The sequence below is a fragment of the Thermobia domestica genome, chromosome 13 (genome assembly GCF_964235325.1).
Source record: "Thermobia domestica chromosome 13, izTheDome1.hap1.1, whole genome shotgun sequence".
In the NCBI taxonomy this organism is placed as follows: domain Eukaryota; kingdom Metazoa; phylum Arthropoda; class Insecta; order Zygentoma; family Lepismatidae; genus Thermobia; species Thermobia domestica.
The window spans coordinates 132,110,199-132,128,633 of record NC_137466.1 but is presented as its reverse complement, the minus strand read 5'-3'; the positions used below and the strand labels follow the sequence as shown (position 1 = coordinate 132,128,633).

Here is an 18,435-nt window from a genome sequence, read left to right as displayed (position 1 = left end):
GTTAAAATAAAGTTAAATAGGCTAGCCTCTAAAATTGCCCTCAAATACAACATTCTTCATGTTAGCTTTAATTCGTAAAACATGTGCTCCATCCATCTTGATGGTGAATTTCAGAGCGAAATTTCATATAAACGAAATGGTGAATTTCAAAGCGATGGTGAATTTCAGAGCATTTAGGTCATGGAATTCTTATCTAGCTATAGAATATACTATAAGAAAGCTATTTAGATAGAAAAATCATGAAAATGAAAAAAGCCAAAATTTCCAAAATTCTCGTTTTTTTCCCAAAAAAGCCGGCTTTTTATGTGAAAAAAACCATCAATTCAAAAAAGCCGGCTTTTTTTTTGCATCTCTGGTCAATTATGATCCCCGATGTTGTCTTTTTCGTAATTTACCAAAACAGTGTAGTAATGTTTAAAAAAAAAAAACACTTCCCAAAAGTTCTATCTTTAACCCTGCACAGATTTAGCAAAGTTATATTTAGCATTCTTAATCTTTATTATATTGTATTTATTTATTTATTTTAGATTTTTCTTGTTAGCATACACATGAAAATTAGGGATGAGCACGAGTCGAGGCATGTCTCGAATCTCGATTCGACTCGACTCGAATTCAAGTCAAGACACACTTTGTACAATTCGAGACGAGTCGAGACAAACGTATTTCTCGACTCGAATGTCTCGAAAATCTTTCTATAATTTTTAATATTATTTTGAAGAAAGTACTCATTCAGAAACACTCGGCACGAGAATTTCGAAAACTGCAGGACTTGTCAGATGTTCGAGGAATGCTGTGGTGAGTGTCTTCAACAAGTGGCGAAACCAAATTGAAACGACGTCCAAACGTCGAGGCGTTGAACGCCCCCCACCTCATTATATGTCGGATGTTGTAAGCTGAGCAGACTGGTAAAACAGGACAGGGAGCGAACTGTGTCGGAACTAACACCAGAGTTTAATGCTTGGTCAAGTACAAGTGTGTCTGAACTAATGTTGTAAAATTTCCGGAAATTTTGAACCTGTTGGTAAAAAAAAAAAAAAAGTTTTTTACGATTTCTTTCCGGAAAAATTGGGAAGTGAAAAAATAAAAAAATGTTTGTATTAGGTTAATTTTACTAGTAATGATATTCTTTTTTTTTTCAAACGCGTGAAAAATATAAGTTCAAAAATTCAATATTGCGAATATTAAAATATAGCATTCGAAAATAAAACTATTCCAATTATTATCTGTATTAAAATACTAGATTTACGCGTATATGTTTGTCACCACAGAAAAGTTTATATGATTGTCTCCAGTCCTTTCGACAATGTGATATTGAACCCACAAGTGCTAGAAACGTGCTGTTTTCATTGGTCAATTCTAAACTTTGAGTACATATTCCAGTTCTAATGAATATTTAAAAAAATATGACCATTAGCTCTTTATTAAATTTTTAGGGGTACACTGGAAGTACTGAATTTTTTTAAAAGTAAAGCTTCATACCCTACGAGTTATATATTCCAACATCACTTATTGTACATAGGGGTTGTATATCTCTCAGGTGTTTGTTACATGGCCAAATGATAAGAAAACGAAGGATAACCATTTCTCCAGTCTAAGATGAATCTTCATTATTTGGAGAGTTTTTTTAATGAACTCCGTATATAACTGACATAATTAATTGTGTGTGTAATTTATTTACTCATTACATAATGCATGCAAAAAGAAAGAAAACACTGGTCATATATCAATTAGAAATTCCAACCACAAATCGGCTCAAATCTTGCAAAAGGTGCGAGATATTGCAAAAAAGAAAACAGTCGAAAAACATTCCCTTTTATGATACACCTTGCCGATTTTTATGAAGGCATTCTTCACTTGTACCTGTAAAGGAACATGTACAGATATGAGAAATGACATGGAGATTCATGCTCATATGTGAATGATGCGCTGTGTAGAGAGCGCAGGTTCAGCTAGTTGAAAATTCATAGTCTACACTTATTTCTGTTATGTCATTTATTCGTGGATGTGCATTAATTACAGAAGTTACAGTTACATACAGTTATATGCATTAATTACAGTTACATGCAAGCCTACCAACATGAAGTGTTCTGTTGCAACAAATAGGTCTCTTGAATAAAACTGAATTCTCAATATGCTCTTTGGTCTGGTGAAGTTTTGTTAATTTTAACCAAAATACTTCTTAAGAGAAAGGGCAGTAGGCAAATTTCACTAATACTCATCTACTAAAACATATAATTACTGTTATTTGATATTTTAATATAGACACTTATATAAACTTTATGTACAAAATCCTGTATGTAAACAAATACATGTTTCCTAGTGCAACAGATTATCTATTACGATCAAAATGAAAGTGACTATGTTTCTAACCTAATAACTCTTGAATCATTAGACCGACCTCGATAAAAAATTCAACATAGATGAGGTTTGGGATAGTTTTTATCATTTTACTTTGAAGGTGCAACTTGAGGGAAGGGGAGAGAGGAAAATGACATATTAGTGTCGAATCCACAGTTTTCGGGGTCGTTGAAATGAACAATGACACTTCCGATGCCATTTAAATCAAAATTCAGCCCCACAAGTTGGAGGAGGGAGGAGATACATAAAAAAATATTGAAAATGACCAATATTAGTGTGGAAACGATAAGTTTCGGGGTCGCTAAGATGAATAGCGACACTTCCGGCCGTTTAAATCCAAATTCAGCCCCGCAACTTGGCGGAATGGAGAATATATATACATACACACACACACACACACACACACACACACACACATATATATATATATATATATATATATATATATATATATATATAACGGGTTGAATTTGAAATATGTTAAAATTACAGTCCACGCAAAAAAAAATATTTTATCGCTGTCAATTTAGAGCTTAGCTCACGAATCTCTCCCGCGATTCTAATTCTTCGTTGCCGTCAATTGTGGCAGAGATTCATGAGCTAAGCTCTAACAGAGTAACTGGGTAGGGTCACACGGTTAAAAGTTATCTTGCCATCTGTTATCTGCCATTAAGCCCCTCTCATTTCTCCTCTGTGTAGATAAATATAGCTTTCCTTTGTTGCAATAAAGTGATCGGAGGAAAACATGAAGCTTGACCTAAATCTATAGATTTCACTATCCAATAGAATGCGAGGATATGTTCCGGTCGTCGACTCCTATCCATGACATTTTTTCAGTGTCCTCTCTGAGAGGGACATAATCTTTGAACTATAGCGCTATGCGAAGAACATTTCCTGATGGGCAAAATGTTGTTGGATTTTCGATGCGTTTCGTTTTGTGAAACTCAATATTTCACCACGACTACAATTTGTAAACATTGTTGAGATTTTCTTTAATGCGTGTTCGGATTGCGACTCCATAAATCGCACCAAAATCTTATGATGTATCAAAGGTGAAGAAAACATTTCTATGATGGGTATAGAACCCAGGATTCACGAGCTCTTGGAAGTTACTGATAAACCTTGGCATTATGTATCCATAGAATTGTTCATTTCTCAAGAAAAAATCTTTCAACTGTATTCAATTGATATATTTAAAGATGGAAGTATCAGGAATTCAATTGCTGGTACGTTCAGGAATTTTTCACTTAAACAGAAGAGAGCGAGAAGACAAATATAGGACACTGTTACAAAAGTGTATGCAAGGGGTACTTTGGTTTGTCGCTTGAGCTTAACATTCCACGGTAACAACATGGCGGCTAAAGGAGACGTTCACTTACTGATTATAGAATCCGAACCACTTTTTTTTGTTCAAATGTACCCCAACCGGGAATCGAATCGCGGACCATAAGCACCGTATAGGGTATTTTGTCAAAGTTCACCACTTTTGCAGTGGTATAATTGAGTATGTAAAGAAAAAAATCATTAGAGCAGACTAAGAACAGGAGGTTAGAAATTGGCTCTATTAAGTAATTTGTTAAATGGAGCTTTTAGAAACATAGTATACGTAATTATAGTTATTCCTATAACAACCATAAAATTATATTATACTAGCCTTCGCCTAGGGTGAGGTTTCGCCTCCAGATCTCCAATTTGCTCGGAATATGGGCTCTCCCAATATACCAAATGCTCATACGTGTTACTATGGCTCAATATTTAATGTTCTTCCTTCTGTATATTTAATATAGAATTGAATTGAGCTAAAACTCTGTCACGAAATTCAAACCCCTCGTAAGGCATTTTAGTGAACCACCCCCAGCTCTTTTCCTACATTTCTCTTTATTCAGGTAAAGGTAATTGAAGTTTCGGGACCAGAACTTCATTTTCACATTCTTTTTCTACGACACAATTTTAAAATATGTCTTTTGTTCAAAGAGTGAGCCGTCTTACCCTCCTTCCTATAGCTGTTCGTCCAACGAATGAATCATATATTCGTTCTTTTGGGGCTTATGGTGTCTGCCTAAGGAACTAGGCACAAAAGTATTCATAATTCAAATATATCTGTATTAAGTAGGCCTACTATTAAATACCACATATTTTGATTCGACTCTGCTAGGCTTGTGACACAAATTGAATCGGTCGTGAAAAGGCAATATTTATATTTGTCAATGATAAATGCTGAAAGTAAAAAAAAAAGAAAGACCTATGGGGGGGGGGGCGGTTGCCCCCCTCCATGGGTCCGCCAGTGTAAATAACCACTGTATCGATAGAAGAACATACCGTACAGTATATGTAAGCCTAAATGGCATTTTCTTGGTCAGTTTCGAAAATCCGAACTACCTGTGGTCCCAATTAGTTCAGATTTTCGACTTCCTACTGTATATGCCGCAGACATGTTACAGCAAGTAAGATGACTATCATGAGGCCAAGAAATAGCATCAGGCCAAACCCAAATTATAACATCTGAAAAATCTAATTTTGAGTAGAACCATACCTGTGAAGTGTTGATGTACATTGTTGCCAGTGTTTGAGGATAGGCATATATAAATTCCTATATCAATTTTGGATGTAGAAGAGTACATGCAGTCCACGATTCGAACTAGTTAAAACAAAAATATGAGACCACAAAATGAATATAATCACTGAAGTACGAAAATGGGGATGAAGCACAGTGTCGATTTTCTAGATGTTATAATTTGTGTTCCGTGCTATTTAACAAAACTTCATTTTGTGCTCAGGTGGCAACACTGCATTACATAGCTGTTATTGATCATGTCTGTGGGTCATGTTTGCTTACTATACTGTTGTGTAAATGTAATTTTGATTATTTTAATCATTTTGAAGTTCTTTCTGTGTCGATGTGTCTTTTGCATTGCTATCTTCACATGATTCTCGTTCCTTCTTTGCTCTGTATCTCCTATGTTTCTGGGTGTCGGCCCGTAAAACTTTGGATTTCTCAGATTTCTTCACTCCTCTATCGATTGCGCATTGTTTGATTGGGCAATGCTTCTATCAATATAAGATGTTCCCTTGTGAGTGTGGCAGAAGTTCAATACTGTGGTCAGCCAAGAATGAGGTCACAACATTAGCCAAGAATGAGGTCATTTGATGTGGATGATGAAATTGCCATTTGTGGTCGTTTCTCAGTCAATTAAAAAAAAAATAATTCAAAAGTGTATGAAAATACTAGCCCGTAATTGTATGACCCTTCGGAATAGGATGGGATAATATCACCTCCCAGGAATCCCAGAAGATAGCGTACAGCACCTTCTCATTAAATGCCACCTGACGATTTTCTTTTAAGAGAGGGGATGATTCTGTGTGTTTCCATTGCATCGACTACCTATTTTTGTTTCTGGATTGAATAATGGAATCTATGATTCACGGTCACGGTCACGGTCACGGTAATGTTGAATTTTTGTGAAGAGTATCGGGCCGAAGCCCCTGACTCCATGAGTAAGATGGCAGAAAGAATATATACAGATGTGCAGGTGGCTTGTTGGGTAATACTATTGATTTGTTATGTCTGTGAGACTACATCTGCAACTGTCGCAGAGTAGCTGATGTTGAAGTCATTACGATCTAAGGAAAGATATTAAAGGCGTGGCGTGCGGTGCACGTTCCGTAGAGAGCATTTGGTTCCTATGGTAGCTATAGCTGGATTTATGTGCCTTGGCAAAGTATTCCAGAACTTATAGTGGAGATGCCGTAGAACTTCTTTAACAGGAGGCAGCTCTAAATCTTCCAGAACTTGGCTGTTGCGTGTATATCTATCGTGACCAGTGATGATTCGACCGGCTCTTGTTTGCACACTTTCAAGTGTTTGAAGATGACTATTAGCAGCATGTTGCCAGGCAGGGCATGCATAAGAAAGTGTAGATAGGACTATCATCTTCAATATGTGCACGCGGACCTCATGAGAAATTGAACTGCAACGAAAGATGGGGTACAATGCTGATATTTTGCGTAATGCTCGTTGCTTTATGTCTTTGATGTGTGAGGCGAACGTTAACCCATGATCTAATGTCACACCCAGATATTTAGCGTATGTGGCGTGAGGAATGTGTGCGTTCTCATACGTTAAATTTCGATGGACCCGGATTCGTCGTCGACTGTGGATGACAGCACAGCTTTTGTCTGCATTGATTTTAATTCTCCAACGCCTTGCCCATTCCTGAAAGCCGTTGAGTTGACGTTGCATGTAGATGTAACACTGTGCAAGTGAGCTGCTGGTCGTAAAAAAGGCAGTATCGTCAGCATACGTTGCAGAAAAGCAATGTGGTAAGGTCGGGAGGTCTGCCGTGTACAGATTATATAAAAGCGGTGAAAGTACAGCGCCCTGTGGAACACCTGCTTTGATAGATCGGGGCGTGGATTTGACACCGTCAACAGATACATGAAATTTTCTGTCAGTCAGGTATGAACGTAGTAAATGTATAAGACGATCTGGAAAACCTTGGGTGTATAGTTTATATAATAGTCCTGCTAACCATACTTTATCAAAGGCTTTTGACACATCCAGGTATACTCCAAGGGTGTGTTGTTTCCTGTTGAAAGCTGTTGTTAAATGATCCACTACTCGTACGAGTTGCGTTGTAGTGCTATGTTGTGCACGAAAACCAAACTGATGAGATGGTAGAAGGTCTCTATTATCTACGTGATGTTTCAGCCTCCAGAGAAATACCCGTTCGAAGAGTTTGCTCAAGTGCGATAGAAGACTTATCGGCCTGTAATTTTCCGGGAGCATATGATTCATGCATTAGCACAACACGTACCCACTTCCTAACAGTGTTTGCTGCAAGAACAGTATCACCACACACACCCTCCAATTGGTTATGAATATCGGGTGAACAACGTCCATTTGCGGTGAGGCATTTCACAATTACCCGTTGATCTTCAACCTAAAATTCCGTCTCCGGGCAGTATCAGAAACAGATCTTACTCGTTCAGGTACTGCAACTTCACTGCTGCCATCTAGTAAACAAAGGGTGACTTAGAGACGAAATGTGGAGGTCTCCGGCGCCGCAGTTGTTTTTCTAAAATGACAAAAAAAAAAGAAGAACTTTAAAACAGAACGACACTTTCTTTTGGTGTGCACCTCATATTACTCTGCCTATACAGTATAAATATTGCTGTTAATTGTTGCTTATATGCAACGAAATACGAAATTTTATACAGTACTTGTTTTTCAATTTGACAAACTTTCGCTATGTATCCTTCCGATTTGCAATTTATTCTAGTTCCTTTTTCTTTCAGCTAACTTTCAAAGGCACAGCTAAGTATCGTGGCACCTATAGCGCACAATAAATTATTCAACGACATGTAAAATATAACAATAATGAAATGTAACTTGCAGAACTAGAACACAGCAATAATTAAAACTCATGAAAGAGACAACGTCAGTAGTAACTTGTTACAATTTAGCTATTTTCTGAAAGCATCTGTTGACAATACTGATTAAGAACAAGCTTCACATGCTCTTCCAGGAATTCCATTAGCTGACAGTCGCGATCGTCAGTTCGCATAGAGCTGCAGAAATAGCGGTAAGTGTTCAGATCCCTATAGTCAAGACATATGGCTAGATTGATTGTAAAGCTAAAGTGGTGGACTGACGAAAGGTCTTTGATTGGAGAATATATAACGGGACAAAGTGTGAATATTTTCATCCGGAGCTGCTTATAACCGAAATTGAACAAACGGCAGAGATTAATCAAAAATTCTGAAGAAATTATAATAGAAAGACTTATGGCTAAACGGTTATCGTTCTTGCCTTTGGTATGGAAGACCCAAGTCGATTCCTGATGGAAAATTACACAGGTCTGCATTATTTCTGTTGTGTCATGTTTTTCAGCATTTGATGATGGATTCTTATGTAACTTGGTGCGCTTAATCCAAAAATGACCGTAGTTTGATCCCATCACGTCAGAATTGTTTGCAAATCGCAATGTGTCAAAATGTGTTATATGTCTAAAACCATCACAAATATGACACTTACAGACAGATGTCAGGACATGGTAAATTCTGCCACCTGCTTGTTTATAACGAAAACGATTCGTTGTCAACATAAACAGGCAGATAGCAGCACTTTCGTCGTTAAACGAAGTGTATACTGCAACTGTTATTGCTGGTGCAACCGTTCGTACGTATCCTTGTAGCGCCCCAGAGGGCCCTAATCCCTGGAAAGCCACAGCTAAGTTTAACGCTCAGTGCCGGAGCACTGAGTTAATAATTATCTGAAAGGGGTCGCCACCTGTGAACTACTAAGAACACAGGAATAAAGTAAAATACAACATGAAAGTGAAAACAGGATAAACCTGCACCAAAGAAAACTTGAGAATAAACTAAATAAAATGCAACGATGAACGAATCCAACTTAAGCGAGGCTGCTGCCTATACACCCTACGAGTGTACAGAAAGCAGCCCTCTTCCTGTGTCGTGATCTTCTTACCTGATAACAAACTAAGACCTTAATTATTAAAAATATACTCATGAACTTTGGCTTCTTTAGAGATAAAGAATGGGATTATATGAGTTGTAACATTTATTTAACTATATATATTTTCACACATAAAATATTCAATAACTATTGCATGCATAGAGATGAGATAGATAATGTTATTTACTTGCACTCCAAATAAGATCAAATAAAGTAGATGAGATAATGTTATTTACTTGCACTCAAAATAAGATCAAATAAAGTAAAGTTCACATGACTATCAATCTTGTGCGTCTATGCACCAAAACACATTTATACGGTATATTGAGAATATTAAACGTATTGATTGGATAATCAATTGTACCAATGACACACAAATAGAATAACAAAACACTCAATTATAGTGATCAACTTACCATGGTTTTAATACACATTTAAATAAGCTAGCTTGAGTACTCTGTAGTTCGAAACCACGACTAGTCGGGTGGACATGTGATTAAATAGAATGATATTGTTATTAGATATGATACATGACTCTTTTGATACAAAAGGACTAATTAACTTCTTACCATAGAAAGGAACATCATGCTTCGTTAATAGTACTCGTATTAGATATGAAATTCGATAACGTAGACAGTAGATAGACAAGTGCCAAAAATGGCTGTAATTAACATTGTGACATAACACACGATAAACTCATGCAATCAGTGTTCCGTTCCTTAAGACACTACTAGGCCAAAAACGTTGCTGGGACACCTTAGGCAGAAATCAAGTAGAAAGAACCTGAATGAGAGCAAAACACTTCAGTGGCGGACAAGGTTAGCTGTAAAATAGCGAACAAGACACAAGAGGACAAAAGACGAATCAACCTGTGCTAGGTGGACAATCGAACTTTAAATAGCTGAAATGTATGCGTAGCTCGGCGGTGATGAGCCAAAAGACAATTACTAACTCTGTGCATTATTTCACTCATGAAACACTTGTAAAGTGATGAAAACGCATGTTAGATAACTACAATTATCTGCAATAACAATATTACAATAGCGTACGTGCATATCCACAAACGGGTGCAAGTCATACACAAACAAGAAAATAAATCACTGGAAATATCGGTAATTCAACTATAAACTCTGTACGAAGCAGAGCAGTTAGCCAGCTACGAGGGCTGCTTATATAACCTTTAGGGTACTTACCCTTACTTGCAGACACTAAATAAACATACTTCACTATTATTTTTTTAGATGCACTTACTGCTTGGATGAAAGAAACTTCTGGAGAAACATAATAAATGCACAAAACACACAAACTGAAACCTCACTCACTGAATCTGATACAATAAGCTTGCAAAGATTAAAGAATCACTATTAAACCATTGATCCTCTTGACTATAAATAGCTGGTATATGCTCGGATGAAAATACCCTCACGGTGAAGAAATTTCTCCGGACGGAGAAAAGCCGGTGATACATCCACATCCTGGACGGTACTATATGATGCAGATGAAATAGTTACTGCATACTGGGTTCCGTGGTATAGTATCCACTCTTGACACATACAAAAGTCCAAAAATATTGGGTTCTTAGAATAAAAAATCGGTTCTGGCTGCATAACCAAGAATATTGAAGAAATAACTGAGAATCTAGACATCAACTAAGTTCAACTGTAGAGAAATATATACATTCAGGGCGCAATGCAATTTCTCAAATATGAGGCACCTTGCTTCATTTTAGTCTTTACTTCACGTAAATAGAGTGGAATGTTCAATTTGCTTATGGGACTGCATGAGACCAGGCTGCTGAGAGGCAAGTTCATATTTGAATGGTTATATGAAGAAATTACATACAAACTGACATGTTGCAAGATATGCTGCATTGACAGCTCCCTAAAATACACTTTAATGATTAGCTTGTCCCTGTTGTGTTGGAAAAATGATACGTGGATTTTTATCGCTGGAACTGAAACTAATAGTGATTGATGGTGAAGACAGGTGGAATAGCTTAGCCATTGTGTTCCTAGGTTGAGAACGTGGATGGGTTGGGGGCCACTGACCGGAGCTTAACTACACATGACGAGACTTAAATTCTGCTGAAAACGAAATTTATACGCTCCAAATGACATGATGGATGGTTCACGGTAAAAATAGCACACCTGATGCGTAAATATGTTCTTGTAGAGCCACAATACAAGGATATAACAAATTCCATACAATGCGGGCTCACGTGGCAAAGTAAAGAGAAAAACTATGCCCCAACACCATACATTACCACTTCGATTAACGTTGACCACAATGACTAACTATCGTAAAATGTTCTATGTATCATCAAGAGACGTAAACTCACTGGAGAAACACAGATGAGCACTATGAACAGAGATGTACTAAAATAAATTGATGAGCAAGTACCACTAAGTCTTCATGTTCATCCATCTTGCAGTTCGGTTCCCAGAATTCCCTGCGCGCGACCGCGAGTATGATGTTCTGTACAGGGTTGCAAACTACAATTTTATTACAAGTTGTATCTTGTAAATTACACTAGTATTTACAATTCTAGTCAGATTATATAGGGGCGTTACATCCTCCGTGATCAAAAGTCGGGTACACAAAGTTTTCGTGTTTTTTTTTTGTGTGTAAATGGGATAGCAGAGAGAGGAATAATCACTGGAAGCGGGAAGATTACCCATAACGAGCGTAATTAGAACCTGGAGTAAAAAATATAGTCAAAATGCTTCTAATCGAGGCGACGAAAGTTCTCCTGCCACCTCTAAATATAAAATTAGGCTTGATGAAGCAATATGTGAAAGCCTTACCAAAGGATGATACATGTTTCCAGTACATGTCTACCAAATTTCCAGCCTTATCAACCGCAAAACTAAAAGAGGGTGTTTTTACGGGTCCGGACATTGGATAACTCTGCCAAGATAGACATTTTGAGCAACACATGGAGATTGCTGAAAAGAAGCCTAGGTCCCATTTAAAGACGTAATAACCAAGTTTCTGGGCAACAAGAAGAATGCAAATTTCAAGTCTATCGTTGATACTATGCTGTAGAAGTACGAAATGTTAGGTTGTTCTATTAGTTTGAGGATTCATTTCCCACATTGCCATTCGGACCTCTTCTGGAGAATCTGGGTGCTGTTAGTGGAGAGATGCGTGACAGATTCCATCAGGACATCCATAAAATGGAAAAGCGTTTCCAAAGACGATGGAATACTACAATGATGACGGACTATTACTGGATATTGCACCGAGATGAACCCAGAAAAGAACACGGGCAAAAAAGCCAGAAACACAGCACGATTGGTCTAAAGAGATTTAGACACAATGACTAAACTCGTATTTCTTTTCTATTATATTGTATAATATTTTCTTTCTTTTCTTCCACAATTCCACTTTTTTACATGATAAACCGATTATGTCATTAAGTCGCATATTTATGATATTTTTCGACATATACAATATTTGGCACATTGCCATTTGCAAACAATTCTTACGTGATAGAAACAAACTAAGGTCATTTTTGGATTAAGCGCATCAAGATACATAGGAATCCATCATCTAATGTTGAAAAACAGAACCATCGGAGGCTAGTGTTATGGATTCGAATACCAATTTAAACTGTAAACTCACGTCTCGTATGAGTTAGGCGATCAAAAGGAACATCAACTAAAAAAAAAAGAAAAAAAAAAGACCTATACAATGTTATACTATATTAATCTTTGGCTAGCTCGGCCTAGTTCCTTGCACCACTTAAACCCATAATTCTACCGAACTTCAAATTACCTTTCGTATTTCAACTACCTTAAAGATAAGATCTTGTATCTCAAGAAAACACCCATTTAAAAAACATGGAGATTTTTCATTTCCCCTTTAGACCCCTAAAATCTAAAAATATTCAGTTTTGGCAGTTTTCCTGTGAGTTACTTCCGGAAGGATACAAGCATGCCAAATTTCATTATTGTCGCCCTGCAAGAAGTGTCTATAAACATTTTTCAGTTTCCCATAAAACCACTCTAAAGTTGGAAATTTGTATTTTTAGTGATTTTGTTAAATAATCCAATAGAAAATAATACCATGTTATTCGAATTCCAAGTACCTAAAACATGAGATTACAGGCTCAAAAAGGCCCATTTAAATAACATGGGAAATTTCTTCATCCCCCCTTTAGACCCCTAAAACTTAAAAATATTCACTTTTGGCAATTTTCCTATGGGTTAGTCCCGGAAAGCTACAATCATGCCAAATTTCAACTTACCAGAAATACCCGTTATTTTATGTCAGTGGGTTCATGTAGTTATTTATGTAGTTAGTATCTAAACATAAGAATACACCTTATTGTTGGGTAAACAATTAAGATTTCTCTTGCGTCCGCGTTTTAAATTTAAAGAGTTCTTCTGCATTGTTTAATAACCTACATTATTTTGGCATAGTTTTACGTTTTAAATATGTCGTAAAATGCAAAATGGGGCAAATATTCTCGTCATCATATTCTAAAGCAGTTGCTGTCTCTGCAAGTTTATTATTTTTCGTACATTTTACTGGTTTTAGTAAAATAACAAGAAAAATAACAGATGATTTTCTCCTAGTCATAATGATAGTACTTTTTGTATCTATGGTAGTGACTCTTTTTTATCTTTTTCGTTTCAAAGTTCTTGTCCCTGACGCAAGCATTTCCGAGTATCATAAGCAAAGTACGGACAATCAAGTATGTCCACAAAACTTAGAAAGAAAGACCCGATTACAAGCTGGACACCTACACGACGCTCAAGTGTGTTTCTGCTTCTTGAAGAAGAAAACAAGTGAAGTGGACAATAAAATAGGGGGCATGCAGGCAAAATCTATTAAGGAGAATCAAGAAAGAGATATGCTTCATTTGGATATTCTGGAAAATGAGTTATTATTGATGGCTTCAAGCATTGAGAACATAAAAGAACAAATCGATTCTCAATTTACCTCGCGGTCTCTGTTAACAGACACTAGTGCTACTTTTGTCTCCTCGGAGTTAAAGGAAAGTGATGTTCTAAGACAAAATTTTGAGATGTCCTATGAGACAGCACTTCAGTGTTTACCTGCAACCTTCGATCCAATGAGTAGAATTCTTGAGATATTCAAGAAAACTGAAAGTCAATACCAGAAAGATAATGCATCACCAGGATCGTCAATGGTAATTGATGCAAATACATCTACAACAAGTCTACAAGTAAACAGAACTGCAGAAGAATTGACAGATGCAAATCAAGAATCTCTCCTTAACGTCTTATTCACAAGACAAGAAACACCCGAAACTGATTTGAAAATAGTTGAAAACGCAATTGATGAAGATAAAGTTAAGAATTTACGGAGAGCAAGTGTCGTTAAGAAAACTTTTAGTAAAGTGTCAAATGAAGGAAAAGAGAAACTTAAAGTAAAAATAAAGGGTAAGGAAGAAAAATCAAAGGAAATTTTGAAAAGAAAGTTAGCTAAATCCTTTTTGAAAGACCGAAAGGGTTTGGAAAGTTCAGCAAAAATCAAACAGAGTATGGATGATGTGAGAGAATCTAAATTACAGCTTTCGCAAAAATTAAGAAGGTGTGATAAAGTCAATAGACGTATGTCGCCCGAGAAGATACGTGGTATTGGAAGGAAAATCAGAAATACTTGGAAACAAAACAGAATAAGTCCAGAAACAAGCGCGAGAGACATGGGGTATTTTGACCGGTCTACTAATGACTCTAAAAGTGTTGAGAGAGTCATTGCAGAGATTGACTATACAAATGATACGATAAATGTAACGTCACTGAAAAATCATGACGAAATTATTATACTTAAAGGTCAAGTCAGCCATCATGCTTCTGAAAGTTTAGTTGTATCTGGTGATGTCGATATTGATGATGATGAACATAAAGAAAAAAATGGAAACATGAAAGATGCTCAATCAAGTAATATTTCAAATGACCTATTTTATCCTAGCGGAACACTAACAACTGTTACTTCGTATCATTGCGATGCTTTTACACCATCAAAAGCAAATTTATTTAATCAAAATACTGAAAATTATTTAGACTATATGTTGGACAATGAGAAAGCAGTTGATAACTCACTTTACAAAAAGTACACTTTCAGCTCTGATTTGGATCAGTCAGTGCAACAACCACGTCTTGAGTGTGACAAGTTGGAAGAATTTGAGAAAAAAGAGATAACGTCAACTGAAGAGAGTAAAAACTCTGAAAAGAATCTTCACGAATGCGGCTTTGAAGTGATAATACCAGAAGACCAGAAAGACTTGAAAGAAATAAAATGTAAAAAATGTAAGGAAGAAAGGGCACATAAAATCAATGAGAAAATCACAAAGAACATTCGAAAAACAGATTGCACAACCGTTGAGCCTGAGACGTCCAAAGATTTTTGCCAAAGCAGAGGATCTAGAGTGACAAATACAAAAACAGTTCGTGAAGAACCAAAGATCACCAAAGTAGAAACAAAAACTTACCCGGTAAAGCAACGTAAACAGCCACAGGCCAAGCATTCGAAGACAAAAGTGAAGCACAAAGTTCATAACGATCAATTAGGTAACTCAAGTTTTTTAGTAAAGAAAACTATGAAGCCAGGGTCTTCAAAAGACATGATAACAAAATTAAGTAACTTGGATGCCCGACTGGAATCTAACTGGACGGAAAAGGAGACTATAAAACATAAACCATCACAAACGGGTTCACCAGAAGACAAAGTTACAAAACTAAATAGGCTTCATTTGCTAGAAAAGAAAAGCTTCAGGCAAACTAAGGAAAAGAAAGGTATTCATGCGGAAAAGGGATGGAACCAGACATCTGGAATGAAATAATGATAACATTTCGAGTTTCGTGGAAATATATTTACTATTGTTTCCGTTTTTATGTATATGTTTTTAAATAAAAGTTTATTATGATTATTTGAAGATTTTTTTTTTTAATGTAAATGTGCTTAATTTTCTTAGAAGAAATTCTGAGGTATGTCCTGTAAATTCGATTCATGCAGTTTAGATATGTTAATTTCATTTCTTTCCATTTTTGGATCAAAAGATCCAATATACTTCAATCAAAAATTTTCTTGTAGGCCTTATATGGGAGAACTACATAGTGTAATGTAACCAAACCCAAACTATCAGTTAACTCACAAGGGACGCATGCGAATCGTGACAGCTAGATATTTATGAAAATTGGTACCCTGACTAATTGTGGATCACTAATCATCGTTTCGATAGTCACTCGGTGCGGAAATGCCTTGTTTACTCACTACGTATAATACATATACCGAGCATTGACCGGGTGAGGCTGTACCAAATTATACTCTAAAAACGCCGGAAATGGCAGAAAATGAAAAGTGTGTGCAGATAACGTGATAGATAAGTAGGGGAACACGTGACTAAGAACATGGCAGTAGTGCCACGCGAGCAGTGTTGCCATCCAGTTTTTCAAATAGAACGTATACCATTTTATGGCATCAAAACAATTGGCATAAAACGTGAAATAAAATAAGCAAAAGCTTTGTCATCAGTGTTGCCGATTAACGGAGATATGAGGCTCTAAAGTTGAGTAATTATGGGATCTGTACAGTGAAACGAACAAATGTATAATAACAACAAGATTGCAAAAGGAACAAATGTACAGAAGGGAGTAAACCACTGCATTCACAGCATTCAGTGACTAACGGTCTTGATCGAGTCATATCATATCGAGTGTGCGGCTAGGGTGAGAAATGTACGTATTTTGCCATACTATCTATGTTTTTTTTTTTTGTTGTTGTATGTATCGGTGTATTACATTAAAATATTTTTCGCCTGTGTACTACCTGTAACCCGAATGCAGTATGTTTTGTCTTCATCGTTGTCTCACATGCTAACGTTTTCTATATTCTCGGCTGACAACTATCACAGCTCACTAATTTTTGTAAATTGATTCTGACGTACTTTCTTGTCATAGATTTGTTACCTTTAGTGCCACTCATTTTCTGTACCCTTTCTAGGTGCTATACCGTCATTTCTGTGGTTTGGAAGCCATGTAGGACTTTTTGCAACGTTGCAACCCCAACGACAGTTTATAGCTCTTGGGAACGCTTTGAGATATTGATTCCACACAAACATCATTGGACCTCTTGCGCTACAGCAAGTCCTGCTGTTCACATTTCCGCATTATATCACATGGGACTTCTTCTTCTTTCTACTGCAATTCTAACATGTGCCCTTTTTTGGGTGACTGCTGTATTAAGTCCTTTAGTCACTGAATGCTATGCATGCTGCAGTTTACTCCCTTCTGTACATTTGTTCATTCTGCAGTCTTGTTGTACATTTCTTCGTTTTCCTGTTTGGACTCTATAATTTCTCAACTTTAAAGCCTTATATCTGCCTTATTTGGCAACACTGATAACTCACCTTTTGCTTATTTTCTTTCACGCTTTATGCCAATTGTTTTAATGACATAAAATGGTATACATTTTATTTGAAAAATAAGTTTGTGTTGGGATGGCAACACTGTTTGTGTGACAGTACTGCCGCGTTCTTGGTCACGTGTCCCTCTCTTGAAGGTATCACGTTACCTGTATGCATTTTTCATGTTCTGTCTTTTTGCCGCGTTTTTGGGGTATAATTCAGCACAACCTCACCCGATCACTGCTCGGTATATGTATTATACGTAGTGGGTAAATAAGGCATTTCCGCACCAAGTGACTATCACCACGATGATTAGCGATACACAATTAGTCAGGGTACTAATTTTAATAAATATCTAGCTGTCACGGTTCGCACTTCGCATACATCCCTTGTCAGTATGATGTGCCTATTCCATAGAAAAAAAAAAAAAGAAAACTCGATTTAGAGGCTGTTCAAAAATTTTGTGGCTCCTGATCCAGAAACGAATTATTAGCCAAGATCGTAATCTTTTGATCCATATTTTGGTTTCCTACTATCCTTTTTTATTTTTAAGTTTATAGGATGATCAGCTGAATTATTTTCTGAATCGTTGCTTTGTATATGTCTATTCTTTTGTATCCACGTTCAGGTAGATCGACTATCAAACATCACAAGCGATGAAAACATATCAGTCATTGAAAATGAAATGAAATCTTTAAGTTTTACGTCCCACAGTTATGCCGGTTAGGCTCAAGAAGACGGTGATGATGAGAGATGAGTGAAATGGTGGAATGAAGAAAGTGGGAGGAAACGGGAGAACCCCGAGAAAACCCACGAGCACGGTGTTTGTCCACCACAAAGTCCACAAGGCGCGAGCTGGAATCGATCCAGGAACCCCAAGCACCGGAGGTGAACGCTATACCACTGAGCCACCGCGCCCCCACCATATCAGTCATTGAGGAAGTCATCCAGCAAGACAGATACCGGTACATCATCACGAGACAGATCTTGGAGCACACACAGGCATGGCAAAAGGCTCTGTGTTATCGCTAATCCAGCTATTGGGATACTGAAAATTTTATGCTTGCTGGGACCTACGGCTCTTGACGGAAAAGATTATGAGTATCATGAAGAACATGTGTGATGATCTTTTGCAATTTTTTGGGGGATTGCCCAGTACGTTTTCATGTATTTATCACGTGTGTCTTCGAACAGTGACAGTTGAATATTTAAACTCACACACTAT

General features: G+C 36.9%; 1 long non-coding RNA gene across 1 annotated transcript; it reads right to left on the bottom strand.

Annotated features, from left to right (window-relative positions):
* Positions 1 to 1,441: 1,441 nt before the first annotated feature.
* LOC145669291 (uncharacterized) lies at positions 1,442 to 11,395 on the bottom strand. The gene is made up of 3 exons (XR_014128184.1): positions 11,172 to 11,395; positions 7,173 to 7,433; positions 1,442 to 1,860 (listed from the first exon to the last, which is right to left on the bottom strand). It is a non-coding gene; the product is annotated as an uncharacterized LOC145669291 (long non-coding RNA).
* Positions 11,396 to 18,435: the final 7,040 nt, after the last annotated feature.